Below are 26650 nucleotides of genomic sequence, written 5' to 3'. Positions count from 1 at the left end.
CAGTGGTCATGTATGGATGTGAGAGTTGGACTGTGAAGAAGGCTGAGCGCCGAAGAATTGATGCTTTTGAACTGTGGTGTTGGAGAAGACTCTTGAGAGTCCCTTGGACTGCAAGGAGATCCAACCAGTCCATTCTGAAGGAGATCAGCCCTGGGATTTCTTTGGAAGGAATGATGCTAAAGCTGAAACTCCAGTACTTTGGCCACCTCATGCAAAGAGTTGACTCCTTGGAAAAGACTCTGATGCTGGGAGGGATTGGGGGCAGGAGGAGAAGGGGATGACAGAGGATGAGATGGCTGGATGGCATCACCGACTCGATGGACGTGAGTTTGAGTGAACTCCGGGAGTTGGTGATGGACAGGGAGGCCTGGCGTGCTGCAATTCATGGGGTCGCAAAGAGTCGGACACGACTGAGTGACTGAACTGAATTGAACTGAAACATCATAAGGTTACATGTTACACGTTACAAGCTGTGACAAGAAATGGTTTTGGTGATAAAATGACTTAAAAAATAAAATAGGGGTGTAATGAATACAAAAATCAAGCTGGTAATTATAAAAAATAAAGCACGAGTTTGGGACTTCCCTGGTGGTTCAGCGGTTAAGACTCCACCCTTCTACTGCAGGGAACAGGGGTTCGATCCCAGGTTGGGGAATAAAGTTCCCACATGCTGCATAGACTAAAATAAAGAACTTCTTAAAATAAATAAATAAAAACAAATAAATAAAACACAGGTCTAATGGTGTCAGCCCTGCCTAAAACCTTCAGTGGCTCACTATCTCTTCCAGGATAAAGTGTAAGCCCCTCGACCTGAATTTGCGGCTCCTTGTGGTTTTGCCTCAGTCTTCCTTTCCAGACTCTTCTCCAATGGACAACCCCCACACCCTACCTCCCTGACCCTACAACTAATCTCCTAACCACATCAGACTCCACTTTGCAGCTTCCTATTCAAATTACAAAAGGAGGGCCTTTATCCACCACTGCTCCCCTTGCCCGGAATCCCTTCTCTCTTTCTCACCTGGCAAAGGCCTCCTGAGCCTTTGAGATCCAGCTGAACGTCCACTTTCCATATTCCCCAAAGAGAGAGCAGTTTGTTCTCTCCCCTGTGCCCCCATGATCCAACGACCACACCTTGTCGTCATCCTTGACCTGAGCCCCCAGCCCCTCCACTGCACTCTGCATCCTTAGGGGCCAAGACTTAGTGCCCACACCTCCCTCCCCAGGAGTCTGGCAGACAGTCTGGGCTTCACATGTGTTTGCTGTTGAAGAACAGTGTCTCTCTGATCATTTAATATTTGGTTATAGAGCGCATACTCTGACACAAAAGCTGTCATCGAAGATGTATAAATTAAAACACGAAACTTCTCATCAGGATGTCTCCCAGGAATGGCTGGGTCAGAGCGGTTGGCTAGCTGGGAAGGTGTTTAATAAGAACCCCAGTTAATTAACAAGAGAAACATTCCTTTGTGGTTTGCTTCAAGGCAGAGGACAGCCAGAAGCTGGTGCTGGAGACAGATTCCAGCTTCACTTCAGGTTTCTTTCAGAACTTTTAGAGTTAAAAGAGCATCTTGACAGTGTGACAATGTCTAAGCACTTTGACCTCCCATCCCACTGCCAGGAACCCAGACTAGAGAGATACCTGCTCAGTCATGCAAGGATACGCATGTGAGGATGAGCTGTTATTGCATTGTTAGGGAGAAAGATAAGCAAATCATGACTTACCCAGCCGTGGAATCCAAACAAAAGTTTAAAAGTGTAAGGTAGAGCTGTCCATCATGAGATGACAGTGAAATCCTATGTAGGATTCCATTTTGCAAAACAACAACAAATTACACACACACACACACACACACACACACAGAGTTTATAAAGGTCTGAGAGAAGATCTAGGGGCTATACATCTAATCTCTGGGGAGAGAATTGTGGGGAAAGGAAGGAGTACTTTCACTTTTTTTAATATCATCCCAGCTGTGGGTTGTTTTGCTTCTTACAAGCATATACGAATTTTGTAGTTAAAGGGAAGATAAACAGAGTCAGTTCCAAAGCTGGCTTCCAAGTTGTCTTCTCAACCTTGACTCACAGGGCTTCCTCATTCCAGGGATAATCAAGTGACAAGAATCACTAACCACTGTGTGAGTTGTGTGTTCTTTCTTTCTTTTTTTTTTTTTTTTTGTCTTTATTGAATTTGTTACAATATGGCTTCTATTTTATGTTTTGTGTTTTTTTGAGGGGGAGGGCAGGAAGCCTGTGCTGTCTTAGCTCCCTGACCAGGGATGCGATCTGCAGCCCCCTGCATTGGCAGGTGAAGTTTTAACCACTGAGCCACCAGGGAAGTCTCAGATAAGTTTTCTTCTCAAGCATTTTCTGTCTACTAGGTGCTTTGACTATCGCAACAAATCCACGATAGATACCATTATTATCACTGCCATCTTACATCTCAAGAAACTTGGATCCATGAGTATCTTGAATTTATCAAACTCACACACACAAAAAAAATCATCAATGTTAGTGGAAATGCTAGAATGGCCCCCTTATATTCTCCTAGCAAGACTATAAATCGGTACAAGGTTTCCAGGGAGCAATTTGACAATACGCATTAGAATTCTTTAAAATCTGCATCCCTTTATCCAAGCAATTCCTTTTCTAGAAATGTATCCCAAGGATATAATTAAGGGACATGCACAGAGTTTCAGCCACAAGGATGTTCATTTAGAAGATGCTTATGATATTGAAAAGTTGGAAACCACTTCAATACCCAAGAATAGAAAATTACTTAAATAAATTATGTTTCATTCATATGAGAGAATATGATAAGGCCATTAAATAGTGGTGAAGAAGAATATTTAATGACAGGGAACATGGTTCATGATGCATTTTTAAAAGCAGGTCACAAACAGTATGTATTATATTAGTCCATTTTTCTTTAAAAAAAAAAAAAAAAGAAAAACATCGGTAATATACACGCATAGAGAAACAGCAGAAAAAAGCACACAAAATGTTAGCACCTCTGGGAAGTGAGACTACTGAAGGTTTTTTAATTGACTCCTTTTCTTAATTGTATCTTTTTATTTCTCCCTTGCTAAATGCCCTATGATAAAAGTGTACCATTCTAAATTGTATTACACTTTTTAAAGGAGATTCATCTCCTTGCTCTTTCCCCTGCAGCAACTTTTGTGGTCCTGCCTTTGTGCCGTTCTCCCTCCAGATCCTGCCCTCTCTACTCCCAGCAAACACTGCTCATTCTATGAGGACAGCTCTTCCAGGAAGGCTGCCATGATCTCTGCTGGCTTCTGGGTTCCCCAGCTCACACTCAGCTTTCAGTTCTTCTTGCATGAGACACGCGTATCATGCAACACTGCCAAAGTGTACTGGGAAGTGGTTCATCAGCCGGGGAAGCTTAAGGCATCTCCAAAGCAAGTGCTCAGCCCCTGGTACTTTAAATAGATCTGACTGGTATTTGGGTGCCTAAAGCCCAGCAGCCCTCAAAGCCCCACCCTTGGGCTTTCATGGGGGCTCTCCCATTCAACCGGCCTCACTCTCTTCTTCATGCTTGGCTCACTAATCTCTTGGTTCTCCCCACATTCCCAGCATCCTGTGGGCTTGCCTTGCTCTGACCACTGGTCTGCCCATGCTTTGGAGTTCAGCTTTAGGTTGCATTGATGTCTGCATAATAAGCAAGACGTCTGGTCCTCAAGCCCTTCACCAAGCACCTGCACAAAGTCAGGGGTCGAACACAACCATAGCATTTATGTGCTAAGTATCTTATTATGTGTTAGGCATTCTGCCAGGTGCTTCACTGGCTGGTCGCCTTTATTTTCTGCATAATAATAATAACCATAGCTGTCCTTTACTGAGTCCTTACTCAGCTCCTTACACGAATCCCCATTCTCCCAAGCATGGATGAAACTCTCAAAGAAGTAGGGTGAGTTGCCCAAGGCCACAGAGCTAGTATGGAAGGGGCTATGCCCCATCTCAAACCAATCCTTGTCTGAGCGCCAACTTATCCCCTTACCTGGTACCTATGCCGCTCCTACATCTACCCTCTGGGATGGGTATGAGAGATAAGCAAACTGAGCTTTGACAAGGTTAAGTTATGGTTCAAGGTCATTCCGGCAAAGTATCAGAGGGGCCTGGGAGCTTAGCCCAGGTCCGGTCTTGGCAAGGTACTGGACAAATAGGAGGGTCACAAAAGGGGAGAGTCTGGTGGGGTTGAGGAATAGGGCTAAGGTCCCCACCAGGAGGGCAGAGGTCCAGGGCTGGGCTCCAGTCTCATCAGAAGAAGTAAAATCTGGGAAGAGAAACTTCCTGTGGCTCCCCTCCACCCCAGAGACACCATCCACATGTCTGGTACAGCACAAGCATTTCTAGATCATATCTGAGTGTTAGTCACTCAGTCGTGTCCAACTCTGCGATCTCGTGGACTGTAGCCCACCAGGTTCCTCTGTCCATGGGATTTCCCAGGCAAGAATACTGGAGTGGGTTGCCATTTCCTTCTCCAGGGGATATTCCTGACCCAGGGATCGAACCTGGGTCTCCTGCATCGTAGATGGCTTCTTTACCGTCTGAGCCACCTGTCTCACCTTAAATCCTCTCTCTAAGGAAAGGAACCTCATAACCTCCTTTCAGAGGAAACTGAGGCAGAGGGAGGTTCGGTAACTTACATAGCTTGGTGCTCCACAGGTACGAGGTCAGTGTGGACCCCACAGTTGCTTGTACCTCTTTCTGTGTCCAGTCTCTCTGTCCATCTCCCTCTCAAGGCCACAGGCGCCTGGGGAGCAGATGTTTTATCCTCGGACACCCAGCTCAAGGCCTGGCTCATAGATGTTTATTGGATGGGCAGAGAATTGTGCTATCTCTGCCCTCTCGGCCTGGTGTGGAGAGAAATCGACTTTGCACAAGAGCACAGCATCCACTGTGAAATCTCAAGGCTGCCAGATGCCCCTTTGCGCTTGCCCTGAGGTTGCTGAGAACGAGAGGCAAGAACCACCTCAAATCGAGACAAAATGCATTTGTGGTTTTGAAGGAAAGTTGTTAGAAGACAGAATCTGTCTTCCAAGGCCAAGGTTGCGCCAATTCCGTTTACTTAAAGTAGAAAGAAGACAATCCTGCCCCGGTGAGTCTAGGCCGGCTTGCAGGAAGGGCGTTTTTTTTTTTTTTTTTGCTGAGTATCCACCGCCTACCGCAGGAGAGAACGGGCAGGAGGCCGAGGAGCCAAAGCAAACATTCTGAAGTCAGAGATAATGGGAGAAGGTGGGAGGAATGGGAATAAGTTTGGAGGCCAAGCAGGAAACAGGTCTGAAAGGAAGGGTGGGAAAGCAGGAAGCTTTCCGCGGTTTTATGAAAAGATGGCCCTCCTGAGTTTGGGGGGCAGGTCCGGCTGGAGCCGGGCTGGCTGACAACAGCACGAGCCCACCCTGCTCCGCAGCCTCTTCCCGGCCTGCCCCCTCCCTGCCACCCTGCCCGGAGCCCGAGGGCTTCTTCTAACAGAGAGCGCCCCATCCCCCAGCCTCTGTCTTCCGTGGCTCCCTGTTGCCAGTCTCTTAGAGGCTGGGGCATCTCCGGCTTCCGCGGCCACACGCCGGCCCAGCCCTCCGCGCCCTTTCAGCTTTCATCGCCTCCTCTCTATAGCACCACCCTGGAATCCAAAGCACCCACCTGCCTGCTCTTCCCTAAATGAACTCTACCTTTCTCAGACCTTGCAGTTCTTTCGGCCCTCCCCCTCCCACCCCCCCACCCTCCGCCCCCGCAGCTGTCTTGACTCCTCAGATAGCATCTCAAGGGACTCTTGGCTCCACTTCTTGAATCTCCCTAAGTGTCTTCCGGGAGCCGGCCATGACCAAATGCTCAGTAACTGTCAGGAGAACCAATCAAGTGGCCAGAATGCTGGAGGACAGAGGGTTCTGGACAAACCCCCTGTCCGGTCAGCTCTTACCCGGCTAGATGTCTTAGGCTGGGGTCCCGGGGAAGCAGCCTCTGAGAAAAGGATTGGGGTCCTAACTGTGCATGTGGGAGGTGAGTGTCATACAAGATGCCTTCAGAAGCAGGGCTCCGTCCCTCCGGGAACTTCTGGGAAGGGGGAAGAAACACCGCTTAAGAGTTGCAGCCACCCCAAGGGGCCAGGACACTGGGTAAGTGCCTGCCATCGCCCCTTCATCTTGACTGAGGGCAGTGCTGGGGTATTTGCCCTGGGCACCTGTGGCCAGCTCCTGGTCGCACAGCTTCTTACAGCAGAACCCCCACGGGCAGGCTCCAGGTGAGCGGGAGGGGCGGGGTGGGCAGTGAGCATCTTTGCCTCCAGACGTGGGCTCTGCTCTCCCTGCCTTTGCACCTTTGCCTGTGCCAGTCCCACACCTGGACTGCCCCCTTCTGGGCCTCTCCCACCAGCAGGGGAATCCCTGCGCCCCCAACATGGCCCAGCCAAAGGGCCTCCGGAGGAGGCTTTTCCTGACCCACCCCAGGGGAGTCAGTGCCTCTCTGTACAGCCCCACTCTCCTCATCACGTGTGTAGTTCCCCCAGCACCAACCCTGTGTTATCACTGAGTCCAGTAGTGGCCCCGGGTCCCATCTGCCTGACCCAGGGGGCCCTGTGAAGGAAGGGTCTCCCTCTGGTTCATCTGCGTCCCTAGCACCCAGCAGAGTGGAGGTGTCCATTGAGTGAATAATTGAGTGAATAAGCAACAATAATTCATCGAGTGCTTACTATGTGCTAGACTCTGATCTAAATTCTTTATATGTTATGACATTTAATCCACATGGCCACCTATGAGGGAGGGGCTGTGACTATCACCAACATCTGGAGCAGGCGCCCAACCACAGAGGACCTAAGGGACTTGCCCAGGGCCCTGCAGCTCTAAGTGGCCGAGTGGGGCATGAGTGGGAGACCTTCTCTGGCCCCTCATGAGCACCATGTTCCCACCAGCTGGGCCAGAATAGAGACCCAGCTGGCTGAGGGTTCCTCCAAGCCACTCCATGCTGGGGGGATGGTGAGACAGGGGAACAAAGGAGGCTGCAGAGAGGGGCCTGGAGTCCACCCTCCCAAGAGCCAGGAAACTGCCCAGGCCCTGATAAATGGAGCTGAATATGGAGTCCTCCTATAAGGGGGAGCAGCCTGGGTGGGTGTGAAGGGTGTCAGGTCACATGATTTCCGGGAGGGCTGTTGTGACAACAGAGTGTCCCAGCCAGACAGCCCCTAACAGGCTTCTCAGCTGCTTCTTATCCACGATCCCAGGTGCCCCTCAGGACTCCCTGCTCCAGCCCCAGTGACGTGGGGAGATATGGGCTAGAGGGGTCAGTCCAGAGTCGCAACCAGAGTCAGCAACCAGAGCTGGGGCTTCACGTGATGGGTGTGTGACTCTGACGGTGGCACTCTTTCCAACTGTGTCTCAGACCTCAGTCAGGGCAACCTTATCTTTCCTGGGGGCGGAGAGAGAGAAGAGGAAGAGAGAGAGTGCACCAACATTAAGTCAGGCTCTCAGTATGTATCAGAAAAACATCATTCCATTGTCATCACAGCCTTATGAGAATAGGATCATTACATTCCTTTCAGATTTGAAGGAACAGAGGCCCAGAGAGGCTAGGCAACACAGCCAAAGACACACAGCAAGGGGCTGGAGAGCTAGAAAGGGGACCCAGTTTGAAATGGCCCCAAAGTGTAAAATCTAACAGGTAGATAGAAGAGGACATTGGAGGGATTGTAAATTCAGTTCAGTTCAGTCACTCAGTCGTGTCCAACTCTGAGACCCCATGAATTGCAGCACACCAGGCCTCCCTGTCCATCACCAACTCCCGGAGTTCACTCAGACTCACGTCCATCAAGTCGGTGATGCAATCTAGCCATCTCATCCTCTGTCGTCCCCTTCTCCTCCTGCCCCCAATCCCTCCCAGCATCAGAGTCTTTTCCAATGAGTCAAGTCTTTGCATGAGGTGGCCAAAGTATTGGAGTTTCTGGAGGGATTGTAAATTAAGTTTGGCCAAATCAGATTCTGAGGCTGCACTGTTTACCTACAACCTACTAATCTATATGCACTTCGTGCCAGAGATTCCTCACACCACAGGAGACAGGCTGCCTGAGAGACCTGCAACTCAGACAGTTCACCCTACAGCAGGCATGAAGTACACAGCCAAGGTCATGAATAAGAGGAGGATACACACTTCCTGTGGCCAGAGGCAGCTGATGGCTGGCCGCTGACACAGTGGTCCCTAAGGCTTGAGCCCTAAGAGATGCCAAGGGTCTGGGCAGCAACCCCTGGGGTTGGGAGGAGGGCAGGGATGCACGAAGGCATCTCAGAGGACAAGACATGTTTCTGTTAGCCGCTGAAATCCCAACTGTTTCATGAAATTTTATCTGGCCTCTAGGGGAAGAAATAGCTATGCTCCTGTTGGAGGGCAAAAGCACAGATGCAAAGGGGGAAAAAAGAACTAGTCTCTGAAAATGCAGAGGTTGGAAGGTGCTTTCCAGAGGCTTCCCTGAGGTAAACTCAGCGGTAAGAGAGACATCCGTTCAAGGATGACCGTTCCGTGGTCATCCCAGGGCAGGTCTGGGAAAGATGTTTTTCTCAATGATGTGACAGTGAACTTGCAGCAACTGCTAAGAGTCAGCTGTTAAGGAGAGCTGGAATTCTCTTTATTGCATTAGAAAGCTTTGGAATTAATAGGGAATCCACCATGCAGAGTGGAATGCACTTAACAAATACCAAAGGCATTTAAAAATTTAAAGACTAAGGGTTACAACTGTATTTTATCTTTGCAGAGTTTCCCAAACACTTTCACTTGCATTAAAACACAGGAGCTGCAGAATCTCAACAAGGCAGAAGAGTGGCCGGCATTACACGTTTTCTTTTAAAACAAAAAAACATTTTTTTGAGGGGGTGGAATTCCTTGGTGGTCTGTGGTTAGGACTCCATACTTCCACTGCAGGAGGCATGGGTTCAGCCAAAAAAAAAAAAAACCCCAAAACTAGCTCTTTCGAGATATAATTCACATACCATACAGTTCATCCATTTAAAATGTACAGTTCATTAGTTTTTAGTATATTCACAGGCTTGTGCAAGTACCACCACTATCTAATTTCAGAACACTTTCAAAAATAAACCCTGTATCCATTAGCAGTCATTCCAAACTCCTTCTTTCTCCCAGTCCCTGGCAACCACTAATCTACTTTCTGTCTCCACGGGCTTACCTATTCCAGACATTTCGTATTAATGGAATCATACAGTATGTGGTATTAATGGGTTGAATTGTGTCCCCTTCCCTCAACACACATTGAAGTCCTAACGCTCAGGACCTCAGAATGTGACCCTGTTTGGAAAGAGGGTTGTTGCAAATGTAATTAGTCAAAGTGAGGTCTTGAGGGTGGACTAGTGACTGGTGTCCTTATAAAATGGGGAAATTTAGGGACCTCCCTGGTGATCCAGTGGTTAAGACTCCGAGCTTCCAGTGCAGGGGGTCCAGGTTCCATCCCTGGTCGGGGAACTAGATCCCACTTGCTGCAACTAAGAGCCAGTGCAGCCAAATGCAAACATACATACAGACATTTTTTTTTTAAAGGGGGGAAATTTGGATAAAGGGAGATGGTTATGTGAAGATGAAGGCAGAGATTGAGGTGATGTACCTACAAGCCCAGGAATACGGCAGATTGCCAGCAAACCACTAAAAGCTAGGAGGGGCATGAACAGATTCCCTCAGAAGAAAGCAAAACTGCTGACCCCTTGATCTTGGGCTTCGAGCCTCCCTCCAGAACTGGGAGGCAATATATTTCTGTTGTTTAAACCACCCATCCTGTGCTATTTTGTTACAGCAGCCCTAGCAAATGAATCGGAGAAGGCAGTGGCACCCAATTTCAGTACTCTTGCCTGGAAAATCCTATGGGCGGAGGAGCCTGGTAGGCTGCAGTCCACGGGGTCGCAAAGAGTTGGACACGACTGAACGATTTCACTTTCACTTTCATGCATTGGAGAAGGAAATGGCAACCCACTCCAGTGTTCTTGCCTGGAGAATCCCAGGGATGGGGGAGCCTGGTGGGCTGCCGTCTGTGGGGTTGCACAGAGTCGGACACGACTGAAGTGACTTAGCAGCAGCAGCAGATGAATACACAGGGTCTTTAGTATCCTGCTTCTTTCATGTGGAACCATGTTTTCTAGGGTCATCCATGTTGTAGCATGCGTCAGTGTTTCATTTCTTTGATGGTCAAATCATATATTCTTTTATTTTTTTGGCCACGCCATGTGGCATGTGAGATCTTGGTTCTGCAGTCAGGCATTGAACCCATCACCTCTGCATTGGAAGTGTGGAGTCTTAACCACTGGGCTGCCAGCGAAGTCCCCAAATCATATTCTACTGAATGGATTTTATTTATCCATTCACCAGTTGATGGGCTATGGGTTTCATTTGCTATTATGAAAAATGCTGCTATGAACATTCTTGTACACGTTTTAATGTGGACATATGTTTTCCTTTCTCTTGGGTATAGACCTGTATTTCTCTTTTCCAGCTGTGGATCCTAGGCCCCCATGAGACAACTTGCCCAAGGTTAGTGGCTAGACCATGGAAAAACTGTCCCTCCAACTTACATCTGTTTGATTTCGAACTCAGAGGTCTTTCACCTATTAGGCTAGACACACTTACACTCGTGCAAATTTGTTGACATGTACACACGTTACACCCACACACAACAGACAGTCCTTGGAGCCTGCTGCTTTGCCCAGGGTACAGGAATTCAACAAAATCTATCATCAAACAGAAGTGATGCGATGCTGAGGGAGATACTGAGACTCCCAAAGAATAAATAAGTCAGGACATCGATTTGAATATTACCGAGGGAAAGACCAAAAACATTTAAAGGGGAATAAAGAGATTAGTGATCAGCCAATGGCTCAAATGTGGTCTCTCGTAGCACGCACACAACTTGTATCGATTGCGACGAGGTTTCTGGAAACAAAAGCAATTTACCAGAAGAATAGTACACGAGTCAGAGATGTTTATGTGAAGAGAGCCTCATCTGAAATCTGTCCGGGGCTCTGCTCTCACCATCCAGTTACTCAGCGAGGGCGGGAGTAGCTTACATAAGCAAACTGGCCTCCGATGGGGCGAGCACAGGAAGATTTGATTTCACCGTTTCTGTGAGCGAGCAGGATCAGAAGCTATTCTGAGCGGCCTCAAAGGAAAAGCGCCAGAAATCATAAATAAAGAAGAAGTCAAGCGTGTCCAGTGGCCATATCAAATGTGACATTCCGGCAGAATGTGTGAACATGGTGTCTTTCAAGCTGCTGATTCTTTAAAAAAAAAAAGAAAATACCTTAATTCCCAGTGACAATAGCATTCGCTGCAGTTAAAACCTAACAGAAGGCAAAGCAATGTGGGGCATAAAGAAAAAAGTAATGCTTGGAGGAATGCAACATTCAGCCTTTCATTTATTTTCGATACCTTCTCTCTGCCTGTCCTTCTGGTCCCACTGTTCTCAAGTCAGTCGCCCTGCTTCATTTTTCCCCGTACTTTTTTTATCGCTCCCTGACCATACATTATTATATGTTTATTTGCTTATGGCCTGTGATGGCTAATTTCATGTGTCAGTGTGACTGGGTCAGGGGTGCCCAGGTATTTGGTCACATGTTTTCCTGGATGTGCCTGCCAACAGTGTTTTTGGAGGAGATGAACATTTGAATCAATGGACTTTAAGTAAAGCAGGTTGTTCTCCCTAATGTGGGTGGCCCTCATCCAGTCAATGAAGAGCCGAGTAGAAGAAGAGACGGAGGAAGAGGGAAATCTGCCTCCCTGTTTGAGTGAGGACTTTGGCTTTTTCTGCCCTCAGGCTGGAATCTACACCGTATGGTCTACTGAATTTCAGGCCTTTGGGCTCAGGCTGGAATTATATCACAGGCTTTCCTGGGTCTCCAGGTTGACAAATGCAGACTTGAGGGGTTTTTAACCTCTATAATTGTATGAGCCAGTTCCGTACAATAAATCACTTGCTATAAATACAGATAGAGATGATAGAGACAGAGGTATAGATGTATATGTATATATATCCCGTTGGTTCTGTTTCTCTGGTGAACCCTAATTACATGGCCCATCTCCCCTTGGAGTTTAAGTTATCTCACTTCCAGGTGATGACTCCAGCCTCCTAATTCATCTCTCTGGTTCTCTTTTAGCCTCCTCCTCAATTCATTTTCCACCAACTGGAAGGTTATTCTCCTGCTTTAAGTCACCAAGGTTTCCTCTGGGGTCCAGAGGGCCAAAGAGTAGACAGCAGGCCAGGCTCCCTGTTCTGGAGGCCTGACATCTGGCAGCCACAGATGGACACGCTTTCTGACCGGCTCTCTGAATTCAAGTGACTTGACTTTTCTCAGGTGCCCTCATGTCTCAGGGATGCTTACCCCTCTGATCACTCCCTTATCTACCTGTCTGCCAAACTGGGCCTCTCTGCTCCTTGCCTCCCTCCAAGAAGGTAGGAGTCACACGAGTCCAGCTCAGGCTCCTCAACGGGTCAGCCTTGACCCTAAAGCCTGGTAACAAACTCAAGCATGTATTCAGCTCACTCGCTGGCACACCGAAAGTGCTCAAAGGTGGGTAGCACTTATTTGCTGCTACTGCTGCTGCTAAGTCGCTCTAGTCGTGTCCTACTCTGTGCGACCCCATAGGCGGCAGCCCACCAGGCCCCGCCGTCCCTGGGATTCTCCAGGCAAGAATGCGGGAGTGGGTTGCCACTTCCTCCTCCAATGAATGAAAGTGAAAAGTGAAAGTGAAGTTGCTCAGTCGTGTCCAACTCCTAGCGACCCCATGGACTGCAGCCTACCAGGCTCCTCTGTCCATGGGATTTTCCAGGCAAGAGTACTGGAGTGGGTTGCTATTGCCTTCTCCAGCACTTAATAGCAGCTTTATTGAGATTATAATTCACACACCACAAAATTCACCCTTTAAAGTGTGAAATTCAGTGATATACTCAGAGTTGTGCAACCATTACCATTACCTGTTTTCAGAACATTTTTATCACCACCAAAGAAACCCTGTTACCATGAACAGTCCCCTGTTCTTTCTTCCCTCTTTCCAGTCCTTGGTAACCACTAATCTGCTTGCTGTCTCCATGGATTTACCTATTCTAGATATTTCATATAAAAAGAATCATACAACATGGGGTCTTTTGTGTTTGCCTTCTTTAATTTAGCATCATGTTTTAAAGATTTACCCATGTTGTGGTATGTCTCAGTCATTCAATCTTTTCTAATTGCCAAATATTATTCTATTGTATGCATAGATCACATTTTGTTTCTTCAGTCCCCATTTGACAGAGGTTGGGTTGTTTCTGCCTTTTGGCTATTACAAAAAATGCTTCTGCAAACATTCATGGATAAGTTTTTGTGTGGACAAATGTGTGGATGTGGGCAAGTACACAGTAGTGAAATTGCTGGATCATATGGTCACAAAGAATAGCAAGAAGAGATAAGAAAGCCTTCCTCAGTGATCAGTGCAAAGAAATAGAGGAAAACAGCAGAATGGGAAAGACTAGAGATCTCTTCAAGAAAATTAGAGATACCAAGGGAACATTTCATGCAAAGATGGGCTCGATAAAGGACAGAAATGGTACGGACCTGACAGAAGCAGAAGATATTAAGAAGAGGTGGCAAGAATACACAGAAGAACTGTACAAAAAAGATCTTCATGACCCAGATAATTACGATGATGTGATCATTGACCTAGAGCCAGACATCCTGGAATGTGAGGTCAAGTGGGCCTTAGAAAGCATCACTACGAACAAAGCTAGTGGAGGTGATGGAATTCCAGTTGAGCTATTTCAAATCCTGAAAGATGATGCTGTGAAAGTGCTGCACTCAATATGCCAGCAAATTTGGAAAACTCAGCAGTGGCCACAGGACTGGAAAAGGTCAGTTTTCATTCCAATCCCAAAGAAAGGCCATGCCAAAGAACGCTCAAACTACTGCACAATTGAACTCATCTCACATGCTAGTAAAGTTATGCTCAAAATTCTCCAAGCCAGGCTTCAGCAATACGTGAACTGTGAACTTCCTGATGTTCAAACTGGTTTTAGAAAAGGCAGAGGTACCAGAGATCAAATTGCCAACATCCGCTCGATCATGGAAAAAGCAAGAGAGTTCCAGAAAAACATCTATTTCTGCTTTATTGACTATGCCAAAGCCTTTGACTGTGTGGATCACAATCAACCATGGAAAATTCTGAAAGAGATGGGCATACCAGACCACCTGACCTGCCTCTTGAGAAATCTGTATGCAGGTCAGGAAGCAACAGTTAGAACTGGACATGGAACAACAGACTGGTTCCAAATAGGATAAGGAGTACGTCAAGGCTGTATACTGTCACCCTGCTTATTTAACTTCTATGCAGAGTACATCATGAGAAACGCTGGACTGGAAGAAGCACAAGCTGCAATCAAGATTGCCAGGAGAAATATCAATAACCTCAGATATGCAGATGACACCACCCTTATGGCAGAAAGTGAAGAGGAACTAAAGAGCCTCTTGATGAAAGTGAAAGTGGAGAGTGAAAAAGTTGGCTTAAAGCTCAACACTCAGAAAACGAAGATCATGGCATCCGGTCCCATCACTTCATGGGAAATAGATGGGGAAACAGTGGAAACAGTGTCAGACTTTATTTTGTGGGGCTCCAAAATCACTGTAGATGGTGACTGCAGCCATGAAATTAAAAGATGCTTACTCCTTGGAAGGAAAGTTATGACCAACCTAGACAGCATATTCAAAAGCAGAGACATTACTTTGCCAACAAAGGTCCATCTAGTCAAGGCTATGGTTTTTCCTGTGGTCATGTATGGATGTGAGAGTTGGACTGTGAAGAAAGCTGAGCACCGAAGAATTGATGCTTTTGAACTATGGTGTTGGAGAAGACTCTTGAGAGTCCCTTGCAAGGAGATCCAACCAGTCCATCCTAAAGGAGATCAGTCCTGGGTGTTCATTGGAAGGACTGATGTTGAAGCTGAAACTCCAGTACTTTGGCCACCTCATGTGAAAAGTTGACTCCTTGGAAAAGACTCTGATGCTGGGAGGATTGGGGGCAGGAGGAGAAGGGGACGACAGAGGATGAGATGGCTGGATGGCATCACTGACTCGATGGATGTGAGTCTGAGTGAACTCCGGGAGTTGGTGATGGACAGGGAGGCCTGGTGTGCTTCGATTCATGGGGTTGCAAAGAGTTGGACACGACTGAGCGACTGAACTAACTAACTATGGCCACTGTATATTTAACTATCTAAGGACATGCCAAACTGTTTTCAAAAGTAGTTGTAGCATTTTACATTCCCACCAGCCATGTAACAGGGTTCTAATCTCTCCACATCCTCATCAACACTTGTTATTGTCTTTGTTTTAGCTATGCTAGTGGCTGCTGCTGCTGCTGCTAAGTTGCGTCAGTCGTGTCCGACTCTGTGCAACCCCACAGACAGAAGCCCACCAGGCTCCCCCATCCCTAGGATTCTCTAGGAAGAATACTGGAGTGAGTTGCCATTTCCTTCTCCAATGTATAAAAGTGAAAAGTCAAAGTGAAGTCACTCAGTCGTGTCTGACTCTTTGCGACCCCATGGACTGCAGCCTACCAGGCTCTCCATCCATGGGATTTTCCAGGCAAGAGTACTGGAGTGGGGTGCCATTGCCTTCTCCATCCTAGTGGACATAGTGCTTAATATTCATCGTGGGAACTGGGGTAAATGTTGTGTGCTCAAGAACCCACCCAGCCTCCCTGTTGCCCATCCTTCAAGATGCTGACCAATCTCAGTTGCCAGATTCCTACTTGGCTTCCACCTAGCATCTCTTTTCCTTTTCCTGGCTCCATCCCTCACTTTCTCATACATGGAGACACCCTTCTCTCTGTGCTGTTGGTAGTTTTACCACCCCAAACTAGAAAACATCTAGAACCAGGTACAGCTACCTGACTGAGGAATATGACTGCTGTCTGGACCTTCCAGGGTTTGAAACCAGTGTTCTTGGTATGGACTCCAGCCCACACTGAGCACAAGTACTCTGTCCCTTTAGATACCACAAGAGGAAACAGAGTTAGCTCTGATTAAGGTCAGTTCAAGATACAGTTAATGAGGGACTTCCCTGGGGGTCCAGTGGCTAAAACTCTGTGCTCCCTATGCAGGGAGGGCCCGAGTTCGATTCATGACCAGGGAACTAGGTCCCACATGCTGCAACTAAAGATCCTGCACACTGCAACTTAGACCTGGTGCAGCCAAATAAATATTAAAAAAAAAATAATAAGTGGAATTTCCGTAGGTAGTCCAGTGGCAAAAAATCCACCTGCCAATGTGGGGGACACAGGCTTGACTCCTGGTTGGGGAACTAAGATTCCACATGCGACTGGGCAACTAGGCCCATACACCACAAGTACTGAGCCCATGTGCCCAGAGCCTGCCCTCTGCAGGAAGAGAAGCCACCGCCGTGAGAAGCCCACACACCGCAACGAAGGGTAGCATCTGCTCAGCACAACTAGAGAAAGCTCCAACACAGCAGTGAAGACCCAACACAGCCCTCCCACCCAAATGATAATGTAAAAAATACAGAACCTACACAACAACATATTTACACAAAAAATCGTTAAAACAAAGTACAGTCAACGATGCATGGCAACAGTGGTAACACTGGCCAGCATTTATTTATTTGGCGTTCCCCATTGGCCTGGCACTGTGCTAAGAGCTATGTCGATCTTTATGACAGTCTTGTGAAGGAACACAGTTATTTCCATTTTACTGATGAGGAAATTCTGTTGAGAGGACGAATCACTTACTCAAGGATACACAACATGCAAACACTACAATGTAAGCCGTGGGTCATCCGAGGCAGAATCTAAACGCTTACCTGGTATGTTGCACCTCCCGACGCTTCGGAGATGAGCGAGGTGCAGTCCTGCTCTCCAGTTCCAGGTACCAAACTCGGTAGGAGTTTCCTATTGATGCTGTATGTAACAAGTTAACAGAAACCGAGTTATACACAAAGTCCAAACAACACAAATTAATTATCTTATAGTTCTGGGGGGTCCAAGTTCCCTGTGGGTCTTAACGGGCTAGAATGAAGATGTGGGCAGGGCAGGGTGGCATTCTTTATGGAGGCTCTGGGAGTGAATCCCTTTTCTCATCTCTAGTCTCTCTAGGCTGCCTGTGTTCCTCTACTTGTGGCTCCTTCCTCCACCTTCAAAGCCAGCAACTTTTTTTGGCCTTTGGTTTTCCAATAACCTCTCTAGAATAGCCACTTTGGCTCTAAATTTGAGAAGTTCTAAGACTTTGCAACCCTATGGTTGTTTTTTTTTTGTTTTTTTTGTTTTTTTTAATTGAGCTCACCAGAGGACCAGAATGGGCCAAAGCTAACAAAATGTTCTCAACCCTTATCAAAAATGCAGAAGTGTGTTGACACATGCTACAACATGGATGAACCTTGAAAACATTATACTAAATGAAAGGCCACATATGGTATGATTCCATTTATATGAAATCTCCAGAGTAGGCAAATCTATAGAGACAGAAAGTAGACACATGATTGCCAAGGGTTGGAGAAGTTGAGGTGAAATAGTAAGGGATTAGTAGGTACAGGGTTTCTTTATGGAGTGATGAAAATATTCTGAAGTTAGTGGTGATGGTTGCACAACTGTGAGTATACCACTGAACTGTATACTATAAAAGGATGAATTTTGTGGTATTACTATAGGAAAAAACAAATCTGACTCCATATTGGATGTTTCTTTTACTTCAATCTTTGTATTCTATTGCTTTTGCTGCAAGTTAATCATCAAAGGCATGTTGTCTGTAACCTTAAATTATACATAATTGCCCATCTCTGGGAACCCTGCCACCCAGGTAATGAGTGTTAAGCTAAAATATCATTGTTCAACTTCTGATCAGGCCCACCTGTGCAGGGTGGCAAGAGGGAAGAAATCAACACATCGCCTACAGAGTCTAACTGGAACCAGGATTTTACTCCCTCCCCTCCTAGAATTCTAACACAGAGACGATGGCTCTTTGGGATATTTATCCACCATCTTCTTGGTCTACTGGCTTCCCAAATAAAAATAAAGTCGCTATTCCTTGCTCCAACAACCCCTCTCTCCATTTACTGGTGAGCAGTATAAGCTTCAGCAAAGCACAGCCGCTGCTCCTTACCTTGGACGAGGGGTATCTCCTCACCGCCGCCCTTCCTGACCTTCAACTTGGGATAGCTCCTCTAGGCCCTCCTGCTCCTGCACAGCTACAGCTCCTTGGGCGTGGGGTTGGTCCTCCCGCTGCCTCTGGCCTCAGGCGTGGGGTTGCTCCTCCTGGTGGCCGCCCCTGACCTCGGATGCGGGGTAGCTCCTCTCGGCCATTCCTGTGCCGTCGCAGCCTGGCACTCTCGGCTGCTGCCCCTGACCTTGATGGTCAAGCTGGTTTTAGAAAAGGCAGAGGAACCAGAGATCAAATTGACAACATCCGCTGGATCATGGAAAGCAAGAGAGTTTCAGAAAAACATCTATTTCTGCTTTATTGACTATGCCAAAGCCTTTGACTATGTGGATCACAATAAACTGTGGAAAATTCTGAAAGAGATGGGCATACCAGACCACCTGACCTGCCTCTTGAGAAATCTGTATGCAGGTCAGGAAGCAACAGTTAGAACTGGACATGGAACAACAGACTGGTTCCAAATAGGAAAAGGAGTACGTCAAGGCTGTATATTGTCACCCTGCTTATTTAACTTCTATGCAGAGTACATCATGAGAAATGCTGGACTGGAAGAAACACAAGCTGGAATCAAGATTGCCAGGAGAAATATCAATAACCTCAGATATGCAGATGACACCACCCTTATGGCAGAAAGTGAAGAGGAACTCAAAAGCCTCTTGATGAAAGTGAAAGTGGAGAGTGAAAAAGTTGGCTTAAAGCTCAACATTCAGAAAACAAAGATCATGGCATCTGGTCCCATCACTTCATGGGAAATAGATGGGGAAACAGTGGAAACAGTGTCAGACTTTATTTTGTGGGGCTCCAAAATCACTGCAGATGGTGACTGCAGCCATGAAATTAAAAGATGCTTACTCCTTGGAAGGAAAGTTATGACCAACCTAGATAGCATATTCAAAAGCAGAGACATTACTTTGCCAACAAAGGTCCGTCTAGTCAAGGCTATGGTTTTTCCTGTGGTCATGTATGGATGTGAGAGTTGGACTGTGAAGAAGGCTGAGCGCCGAAGAATTGAAGCTTTTGAACTGTGGTGTTGGAGAAGACTCTTGAGAGTCCCTTGGACTGCAAGGAGATCCAACCAGTCCATTCTGAAGGAGATCAGCCCTGGGATTTCTTTGGAAGGAATGATGCTAAAGCTGAAACTCCAGTACTTTGGCCACCTCATGCAAAGAGTTGACTCCTTGGAAAAGACTCTGATGCTGGGAGGGATTGGGGGCAGGAGGAGAAGGGGACGACAGAGGATGAGATGGCTGGATGGCATCACGGACTCGATGGACGTGAGTCTGAGTGAACTCCGGGAGTTGGTGATGGACAGGGAGGCCTGGCGTGCTGCGATTATGGGGTCTCAAAGAGTCGGACACAACTGAGCTACTGAACTGAACTGAAGTATGAGCTTATTTGTGAGTTACATCTCAATAAGGCTTTAAAAAATGTGGTAAGTGTAAAAGGTGTTCTTGGGACACAAGGTTTCTTAGTCAAATCTGGGCTTTGGGAAAGGTTCTCCAGAGGATGCGATGGAAGATGAGTTAGTGTCAAATGAAGGAAGATAGAAAGAGCATGTAGGCAGAGGGAGCATGGAGGTGTGAATAAGTATGGCCTGTTGATGAGCCTTGTTAGATGAATGGACAGATGGATGGACAGACAAGTGAATGAACGAATAGTGGAGGGAGGGTAGATGGATGGAGGTGGGTCAGTGGATGCAGTGGCAATTTAGGCATGCATAACCTAATGATCTTATCTTATCCAACAGTTATCTCAGCCTTTATGGCTTACTCCCTTGATGTTTGGGTCAGGAATTTAGGGAATGTCAAAGATGAAAGACACAGTATGGCCCCTGGGGAGTCTGCAGTCCTGAGTGCAGAGTTGTGGAGCCACATTACTCTTGGTAGGGGACTTCCCAGGAGAGCCACCAATGGTTACATTTAGGGGACAGACAGAAGGAGGAACTAGAGAAGCAGGTGGAATCAGAGAGCCAGGCAGGAACCAGCCTGGGGCAGCCTCACCAATCAGCTCTGCAGGGAAAAAGAAGCCATGGAACAGGACACCCTCAAGGTGGCATGTCGTCTGGGGAGGGCCCTAGCATCAGACTTAGGAGACCTACATCCTTGTCCCCTTTCTGCATTTGAATCCCTATATGGCTACAGGCTGGACACTAACTCTCTCTGGACTCCACTTCCTTGTCTGTTTGATAACAAACTCACCACTTCATGGCAAAAAGGAGGAGAAAAAGTGGAAGCACTGACAGATTTTATTTTCTCAGGCTCCAAAATCACCGTGGACAGTGACTGCAGCCATGAAATTAAAAGACGCTTGCTCCTTGGAAGAAAAGCTCTGACAAACCTAGATAATGTATAGGAAAGACATCACTTTGCCCACAAAGGTCCATATAGTTAAAGCTATGATTTTTCAAGTAGTCATGTATGGGTGTGAGAACTGGACCATAAAGAAGGCTGAGGACTGAAGAATTGATGCTGTTGAATTGTGATGTTGGAGAAGACTCTTGAGAGTCCCTTGGACTGCAAGGATATTAAGCCCATCAGTCCTAAAGGAAATCAACCTTGAATATTCATTGGAAGGACTGATGTTGAAGCTCCAGTATTTTGGTCACCTGATGCAAAGAGCTGATTTATAAGAAAAGACCCTGATGCTGGGAAAAATTGAAGCCAATAGGAGAAGAAGGTGGCAGAGGATGAGATAGATAGCATCACTGACTCAATAAACATGAACTTGAGCAAACTCGGGGAGACAGTGGAGGACAGAGGAACCTGGCGTGGTGCAGTCCACAGGGTCGCAAAGAGTTGGATACTACTGAGCGACGGATGAATGATGATGAATGTGAGCTTGAAAGTTTCAAAGGCCCTTCGGTGAAACGGAGTTGGTGGGGTTTTGAGACTCAGCAAAGCAAGGGCAGAAACATCATTTCCAATCAGTGCCAGGCAGTGTGGTACAGAGGAAAGAGCGTAACCTCTGGCCTTGGATGGTACTGAACTCTCATCCAGCCTCACCCCTTACTAGATTCAACGTCTTGGGCTATCGCCATAACTTTCCAAGCCTAACTTCCCTCATTTGTGCAACAAGGCTATTAATGCTTATCTCGCAGAGTTCTTGGGAAGCCTTAAGTAAACTGAAAACTGTATGGACAGCACTCGACATTTATCAATTTTTTAAAAATGTTAGTTCCCATCCCCTGATTTTATCTCTCTGCTTAGTGCACATATTTTAGGTCTTAATTTGCACCCTGTTCCCTCTTCCTCCAAGAAGACCCAGCACCAGGGTTGAGCCCCGGGAGCCATGAGTATTAATAACCCTGGTCCCTTGGTCATAGTTGATTGGACTCTGCTGGGTGCCTGAATCAGTGACACATTTGAGAGTCAAGTTTACTTGAGTAAACAAAGGACGAAAAGAAGGAAGAAGAGAAGTTTCCTTCGTGTCTTGACTTAATTTGATCAGCTTCTCACTGACGCTTTGGGTACCTCTCTAGACTTATCCCTGAGGCTGAAGGCCTGACTGATGTCACCACATCACAGGTCTTCCCTGTGGTCTGCCCCTGACAAGGACCCCTCTGAAGAAGAGAGGGTACAGGGGCAGACAAGAGGAAGGACCCCGCTGAGATGTGCTGACCTTGGCCAGGAATGGCCTCCTCTGGCTGGGCCAGAGATTCATGGGTGGGTATACGAGGCAGCCTTAAGGACTAGCAGTGACTCAGGTGGTCCCTGAGGGTTCCTGATAAGGAGGCTCAGGACAACAACGAAGACCGCAATCTAAGCCTCCCGACTCCATTTTGTGCAGACAGGCCCTTGAGGGTCCAGTGCTTCTCTGGTGCCAGGCCACGGAGTGCCATCTGCCAAAGCTGGTCTGCTCTAGGGCCCCTCCAAGCTGACTCCCCCCATCTCAGCCGTCGTGCTCCCTGCTTCACCCCCCCAGTGCCTCTCTCCTACCTTTATCCCATCTCCTGGCTGCCGCCGCCACCACTTCTTATTCATTCCTGGCTTTCGATCTCTGTTCTCTTACTGTGTCTCTTGGCTTCTGGCCTTGCAAAAACAGAGCTCTGCCTCTCTCCGGAGGCTGCCTCTCAAACCCCGAGAGGGAAGCACGTTGGCTCCTTTGGTCACTGTTATCTGTGCTCAGTACATGGGGCTCAGCCAGGCTCCTCCCCAGGCCACTGGCCCACCTGTGGGGTGGCTACCTTTGTGTTGGGTACACACCTTAATCCAGTGTGCAAGGGTGGGTCAGCCAGGCAGCTTTACTCTAGAAGGGGCCTGGGCCTGGCAGCTCTCAGAGAATGCTACATCTTTCTCTAACATATCTGGGGAAGGAGCAAATGAGACTGTGGAGGTGACTATGCTTTGAAAAGTATAATGGGCCTGCTGGCACAGAATATCTACTCTTCACCACATTAACAAGGCCGTCACGTTGCTGCTCCTAGGGAACTTTTGCTTCCCTAGGACTTGTGGCCAAGGGCAGTGGGTACCAATGGCCCTGGTCTGTGATTTCCAAACCCCTCTCCAGGGAAGTTGCTGGGACAGCCAGCCCCTCTCCACCTTCCCCCACTAGTGCTGCTTCTTCGAGAACCCTCCTTACCTGCTTCTCTGCTGCAGCTCCAGTCTCTCTGGGCTCTCCCGACAAGGTGCACAGAGCCCCACGCTGCCCAAGTGCTCCCAGGTGCTCGCACTTTACAGCTCCTTCCATGGGGACCTCAGAACATTCCCAACAGCTGGGGAAGCAGCGCCCTCTTCTTTTCAGCCTTACCCACGGGGAGTAGGGGGAGGAGGCTCGGCCCTTCACTACCTTCTAGCTCACGTGAGCTAGCCTGTTGAAGAGAACGCCTCTTCCTCTGTCAAGGTCCCAAATTCCAGAGAGAGGACTAAGGCTGGTTCAGCTGGGGTCAGAGGTCCGTACCTGTGCAACCAGCTGCAGCCAAAGGCCATGTTGGAACCATCTCCACAGACAGGCAGTGGGTGACAGTGGAGGGGGTCGTCCAGGACCAAGCCTTCACACCGAGGAACCCACACATGTCACGGTCCTGTGCTACCAGATCTCTGATCTCTCCCCGGCACTTGAGCCAGTGACCCAGACTGGCATCAATCACCAGGACCCTCTGCTTCCTTGTGGAGCTTCCTACCCACCTCTGGCCTTGGAGATAGAGTTTCTTCTCTCCCCCTTTTTCCTTTGACTGTCATTCTTTGCACCTCAGGGCTGGACTCTCAGCCCCCAATTCCCTTCACTTGTTTTGGAATCCAAGGGACGAGGGGCGGGCAGGGTGGCCAGCTGATCAGATGGGTGATCCTGACATCTTGGAGTTTCCAGGCTGCTCTGCAGCTTAGGCCCCCTTCTCCTACCTCTAGATATATTCTATTCTTCTTCTTTGCTAATAGCTATCCTGAGATAATAATTCACATACAATATAATTCACCACCTGTTTAAAGTGTACAATTCAATGTTTTGTTGAATATTTTGTGTTCACAATTACAAAACCATCACTCCAATTTGCAACATCCCCCTCCAAATCCCTATTAGCATCATTCACTTTTTTTTTTTGCACCAACTCCTCCCCCCACACCTATAGACAATCCCCCATCTACATTCTGCCTGTATATATTTTTCTATGCCCGACATTTCATAAATGGAATCATACAACATATGGTCTTTTGTCACTGGTTTCTTTCTCTTTTTATATTTTTATTTATTTATTTGACTGTTTTTGGTTGTCCCATGCAAGATTTTTGATCTTCATTGCAGCACGTGAACTCTGGGTTGCAGCCTGTGGGATATAGTTCCCTGACCAGGAATTGAACCCAGGTCCCCTGTGTTGGGACCACCAGGGAAGTCCCTTGGCTTCTTTCACTTAAGATTTTCAAGGTTCAATCACATTGTAGCAGATATCAGTACTTTATTTCCTCTTATGATGGAATAATATCCCATTGTGTGGACAAACCACGTTTTTATTTATCCGTTCATCAGCTGGCAGACAGTTGAGTTGTTTCTTCTTTTGGGCAATTATGAAGAATGCTGCTGTGAAAATTCATGTAAAAGTTTCTGCATGGACTCATTTTCATTTCTCCTGGGTATACAGCTAGGAGTAGAATGACTGGATCATACAGTAGCTCTATGTTCAACTTTTTGACGACCTGCCAGGCTGTTTTCCAAAGCGAGTACACTATTTTGCATTTCCATCAGCAGTGTGTGAGGGCTCCAAGTTCCCCACATCCTCGCCAACACTTGCAACTACTTGTCTTCTTAACTGCAGCCTTGAGAAGTTCTTTCTGTCCATCCTTGAAGGACTTGCTCAGAGGCTGGCTCTTCTACGATCCCCTCCTCTCTCCCTGACTTCTCTCCTTGGACTCCCTGCCTCCTTATGATTCCATGTAACAGGACCTTTATAAAACTCCAATGATGCCAAGGGAAGGCCTCCTGCTTGGGCTGAGTCAGAACCAGTCCCCTCTGGCTCAATGTGTGATTTGAATGGAGATTAGTGAAAGCCCAAGCGAAACCAGCCCTCCATAAGCTGCTGTCACAGGTGAAAGCTTCCATTAGAACCATTCCTCTAGGACAAGGGACTAGCCCTGAGCTTACTCAGGGCTCCATTGATTTGTAAAACAGAAACTCACTTAACTCCATACAGAGACTTGTCAGGGGGCAGAGCAGTATTTGGCATTCAGTCTCCATTATTCTGAAAACAGTAATTAGATTTTTTAAGTCCATTCTTCACCCTCTCTTAGTCTATTTGGTTTAGGTGGGCCTGGACCCAGCCAGAGGTAATGGCCCCTGTTTGGCCAATCACAATAATGGTTTAGGGTCACGTGACCAATTCTGCGCCAGTAATAATCAGTCCTGGGACCTTTTCTAGATGAGCCAATGAGTCAGCAGAAACACTGATCTGCAGAGGGGAAAAAAAGGAGATATGCAGAGAAAAAGCAGGAATGGGAGATTATGTGGCCTCAGGGAGAGAGGTCAAGAGCGAGAGATGTGGAGTCAGAAGCAGCCTGTTCATTCCTTTGGTTTCTGGCTGTGCTTTCTGCAGTGGATTCCATGACATTCCCCCTTGTTTTATTATACACTCCATTTTTAGTTGAAATTCTTCACTAGTCAAGATTCATTCACTTTTGTATTGATCTAATTTTGTATCAAATTAGCTTAAACAAGAAATGGGAGATCTCTGGGCACACAACATCAGAAAACTCAAGGGATAAATCCAGGTATGGCAGAATTTAGAACCTCAGATGACATCACTGAGAAGTAGTCTCTTTTTCTCTGTGTTGGCATCCTCATTAGGCATCCTCATTAGGCAGGGTTTCCCAAGAGGTAGACAAGATGGCCCCAGAAACTCCAGGCTGTATAGAGACCCCTGAAAGACAGCAACTCCTTCCCAAAAGTTCAGTAATGTTGGAGACAGATTCCCATTAGGCCCCAGATCTGCCACTGCTGTTAGTGCTGTTCGTACATGCCTTGGTGGTGTGTGTGTGCTCAGTCATGTTGGATTCTTAGTGACCCCATGAACTGTTGCCCACCAGCCTCCTCTGCCCATGGAATTTTCCAGGCAAGAATACTGGAGTGGGTTGCCATTTCCTCCTGTGGGGGATCTTCCCAACTCAGGGATTGAACCAGCGTCTCCTGCATTGGTAGGCAGATTCTTTACCACTGAGCCACCTGGGAAGCCCTTAGTGCTGTTTACTTTCAGCCTTTTGGGGTTAGGGGAGGGGAGGAGGAGAGAAAGAGGAAGAAAGGCATAGGATTTGTTTAGTACCTATTGGCTTGGGGGTCACTGTTCAGCCCCTTTACCTGTGATGGAGCTCATTCACAACCTTGGCTGATTGCCAGTAAAGGAGGGCCAATCGTGTTCAAAGAACAGTCCTTCTGTGCCTGAGACTTCCTGGACTTGAATATGCAAAGATGGCAAGATTTGGGACAGGGCCTGAGAAGTTTGAATTGTTCTGTCTAGGAAAGTAGGAAAATTTGGAGGGGGTTAAAAATAATAATTGATAGTGTGATCACTCATCTAGAGCCAGACATCCTGGAATGTGAAGTCAAGTGGGCCTTAGAAAGCATCACTATGAACAAAGCTAGTGGAAGTGATGGAATTCCAGTTGAGCTCTTTCAAATCCTGAAAGATGATTCTGTAAAAGTGCTGCACTCAATATGCCAGCAAATTTGGAAAACTCAGCAGTGGCCACAGGACTGGAAAAGGTCAGTTTTCATTCCAATCCCAAAGAAAGGCAATGCCAAAGAACGCTCAAACTACCACACAATTGCACCCATCTCACACGCTAGTAAAGTAAGGCTCAAAATTCTCCAAGCCAGGCTTCAGCAATACATGAACTGTGAACTTCCTGATGTTCAAACTGGTTTTAGAAAAGGCAGAGGAACCAGAGATCAAATTGACAACATCCGCTGGATCATGGAAAGCAAGAGAGTTCCAGAAAAACACCTATTTCTGCTTTATTGACTATGCCAAAGCCTTTGACT

General features: G+C 47.2%; 1 protein-coding gene and 1 long non-coding RNA gene across 2 annotated transcripts in view; both read right to left on the bottom strand.

The window, feature by feature from the left end:
• Window positions 1-4680, bottom strand: part of STRBP (spermatid perinuclear RNA binding protein) — a 198764-nt gene extending 194084 nt beyond the window's left edge. The window contains exon 1 of the mRNA XM_070379031.1: window positions 4662-4680. The gene's annotated coding sequence lies outside the window, so the exon portion shown is untranslated. The remainder of the gene's footprint in view (window positions 1-4661) is intronic.
• Window positions 4681-6742: 2062 nt separating this feature from the next.
• LOC138989955 (uncharacterized) lies at window positions 6743-18363 on the bottom strand. The gene is made up of 3 exons (XR_011466145.1): window positions 18134-18363; window positions 16839-16935; window positions 6743-7413 (listed from the first exon to the last, which is right to left on the bottom strand). It is a non-coding gene; the product is annotated as an uncharacterized lncRNA (long non-coding RNA).
• Between the last annotated feature and the right edge of the window lie 8287 nt (window positions 18364-26650).

The sequence above is a fragment of the Bos mutus genome, chromosome 11 (assembly GCF_027580195.1).
Source record: "Bos mutus isolate GX-2022 chromosome 11, NWIPB_WYAK_1.1, whole genome shotgun sequence".
Classification (NCBI taxonomy): Eukaryota; Metazoa; Chordata; class Mammalia; order Artiodactyla; family Bovidae; genus Bos; species Bos mutus.
This window is presented reverse-complemented; position numbering and strand designations above follow the sequence as displayed.